The sequence below is a fragment of the Coenobita brevimanus genome, chromosome 96 (assembly GCF_032717465.1).
Source record: "Coenobita brevimanus isolate Jiangsu-jjx chromosome 96, ASM3271746v2, whole genome shotgun sequence".
In the NCBI taxonomy this organism is placed as follows: Eukaryota; Metazoa; Arthropoda; class Malacostraca; order Decapoda; family Coenobitidae; genus Coenobita; species Coenobita brevimanus.
Window position 1 is genome coordinate 20,534,772 of NC_137049.1, and position 3,294 is coordinate 20,538,065.

The window sequence follows — 3,294 nt, forward strand, 5'->3', positions numbered from 1 at the left end:
GAAATAAAAATTGGCAAGCTGCATCACTATGTGCCACTGACGCAATATGTCGAGATGTTTCAAATAATTTTTGGTCTGCACCAGGAGCATGCATTTATTTTTTTTTTTAGCTGCAGTTCTTTGGTTGTGCATTTAGTATTTTGATTAAAAGTTGCAGCAATACTTCACTCATTGGCAAAGCAACTGACATTAGATTTAAAAAGCACAATTAATTTTACTACCTCTCAAATATCAGGAATTATAAGACTGTCTTGTCAAAATCAAGCTGTTTTTCATTAGTCTTAAAAGGCAATAAACTCTACTCCACTAGACAAAATACTGAAACATTTATATTAAAGAATTCATTTTCATTCATTCATTGCCAGATGCCATGTATCCCAAATGGGGTGGCCAAGGGCTTAGAGTTAATTGTTTTACAGGGAGGGGCACTAATCCTCCACCAACCCCACTTGACACGTAGGGATGCCAACAGCATCTGGTGTTCCCAGGCGGTCACCCATCCAAGTACTAACCAGACCCAACGTTGCTTAACTTCGCTGATTGGACGGGAAGCGGTGTACTCAACGTGGTATGGCCATTTACATTAAAGATACATTTATTGGAATAAAGAAAATAGGGTCAGCACATATAAATATATAAGTAATGGATATGGGATCATGAGGGGCGCAATATATTTAAATCTACACGAGTGAAGTTCTGCTGAAAAATCCTATGGTCTAACTGACTGGCCAAGAGATGCTGCCACATCCACAAATACTGTACAGTGCATATACAGATGTCCTCGTTTAGCCACAGGTATGGCCTAAACTAAGAGTATTCCCACCATACAACTGGTAATGGAAAATTCTGCACCCTGACTAAACTTTACAGAAACACTTATCAACTGACAGAATTGGAAAAAAAAATAAAAAATAAAGACACTGGAGAATAAGAGGGGTTGCACTGGTGGGGGGAAAAAAAAAAGGGGGGAGAGGTTACGGTTTGGAAAAAAAAAAAAAAAAAAAATGAAGATAGGGGGGATAGGGGTTGCATTGTTTGAAAATATTAATAAATACAGGGGTTGCATTGATTTAAAAAAAAAAATGGAGTGGGGCGGGAGAGGGGTTGCATTGTTTGATGGTCATTAATTATGAGGTATGACAGTCTCCTTGGTTACTTCATTTATTTTCCTATCACTTACAAAGGCTTCAACATGCCTGCATAGCCTTGGTCACCTAATGGCAACTCTCCATACTACTTGATCTCTGGCAGTCTCCCTGTCCAGTCCCTTATCCCTGAGGTCTCACTCTGACTTCATCCCAGGTCTTTTTTTAGTCTGCCTCTCACAACTCGACCCTAAACAATCACAGCTCTCACCCTCCATCCTCTCCACAAGTCCAAACCATCTCAACCTACCCCTCCTCATCACTACATCAATACATTCAAGTCCCATTCTTCTTCTCAACTCTTCAACTGCAGTCCTAACACCCCTCCCAAGGCCTGTCATTCAAGGATGCACTAAAAACAAATCTAATTGTTGTCATTACTGTATGTTTAAGCCTATGAACATCCTCATCCTTCACTGCCCAGGTCTCACCACCATACAGCATTACACTCCTAACACGTGCCACATACAAAGATCCCTTAGCACTGAGGGAGAGCCCTCTCAATGTCAGGAGGCAACAGCTCTCTGAACTTCCTCCAGCCACTCCTTACCCTAGCCACACAGCTAACACCAGCTCCACCTCCAGCACATAGCATGTCCTCAAAATAAAAATTTAAAAAATCCACCACACACTCAACAGCAAGACTAATCCTTTCATGCCTGAAATCTCCATATGCTCCCCTCCCACACACACACTGCACACACCATGTCAGCATTTTTCACAGTCTACCTCTAACACCACATACACAACCTCTCACCAAACAGTGAACAAGTTGCAATTCCTTCCCACACCCTAGTGGTAATCCACACATGGCCACACTCCCTCACCTTTGACAGTACCACCACCAGCCCTAGATACCATCACCCTTGGTTACTAGTCGTATCAACCCTCCAATCACACTACACACTGCCATCAACTGAGACAAAAGGGAACAGGGATCTGTCAGGTTTGATAACATGCTATAACAAATTTAACAGACAATGGAGAAAGTTGCCTTCATGAGGTGGCAGTCTCCTTGGTTATGGCTACTAGTCATATCAATGTGCTATAGCAAAACACTTTACAGGTACAGGAGGCTTGCTTTCATGTGTCTCCTTGATTACTAGTCCTGCAGGCGGTAGGTGACTGTGATCATCCACTCACTTGATATACAGTGCAACCTCTTAAATTCGAAGTTCTTGTGTCCTTTTGATACTTTTGAAAAATTTGAACTTTTAATAAAGCATTTCTGTGGCTGTCTTAATTCTCATGGTTTAGACATGCTTTTGACACAAGCTTTGTTGTCTGGGCTAACTAGCTGGCTTCAGGCATCCTATTTTCCATTGTTAACACTACCATTTATCTCATCTCTTAACTCAAGGATCAGTACTATAATAGCTACAAACCATTAAGTGTTTCTTTCACATTTCCTTTCCTCATCTTGTGTATGTCCCCTTGTTCTAAAACACTTTGCAGTTGTATTCATATTTAACATCAATCAGTAAGTTGTAAGGGACAGTAATTATGCATTCATTTATTTACGTAAAAACTACAGTACTGAACATGAATATTTACATCTTTCAGCAACCACCATCCACTCCTTGATGTAGCACTGCCCACTATCTCCATTATTTTTGTTTCTGTCCTCCTCTCTCCCTATTTCTCACATCTTTCCTGTCAATTTTTATTACTCCTTCCTTTTCAGGTGGCTTTACATTGAGTAACATGCCTAATGGCTTTCTGTAAGCCAGAAAACCATTTACAATGCTGGGTGGTAACCATATAACCAACCCATACGTGATGCTACACTTCACATATTGTGCACTGATTACACAGTTTATTTTATGACATTTTATGATACGTACAATTACTGCCAGTCTGCATTACTATAATCTTGCAGAAATACTGCAATCTCAGTGATGAAATACATAAGTACATTGTGTGTGTGTGAAAAAAACAAGGAAGATGGTGGTGGTTTATATCTACTCAAAAATAGATTGCACAGTGGTTTAACTGTGATGCAAATGATTATTAGAATTACACTAAGACTGCTGCCTACCAACAATCATGCTTCAGTTAAAAGTGAATAAAATCAGTTGACGTCTGACAAGTGGTGTTGCATGGTGTTGCTTGATAAAGGAATATTTACCATAATTCCACTCAAAAACTT

General features: G+C 40.0%; 1 non-coding gene across 1 annotated transcript; it reads right to left on the reverse strand.

The window, feature by feature from the left end:
* Window positions 1–463: 463 nt before the first annotated feature.
* Window positions 464–582, reverse strand: LOC145413561 (5S ribosomal RNA). Its single transcript, XR_013899746.1, has one exon. It is a non-coding gene; the product is annotated as a 5S ribosomal RNA (ribosomal RNA).
* Window positions 583–3,294: the final 2,712 nt, after the last annotated feature.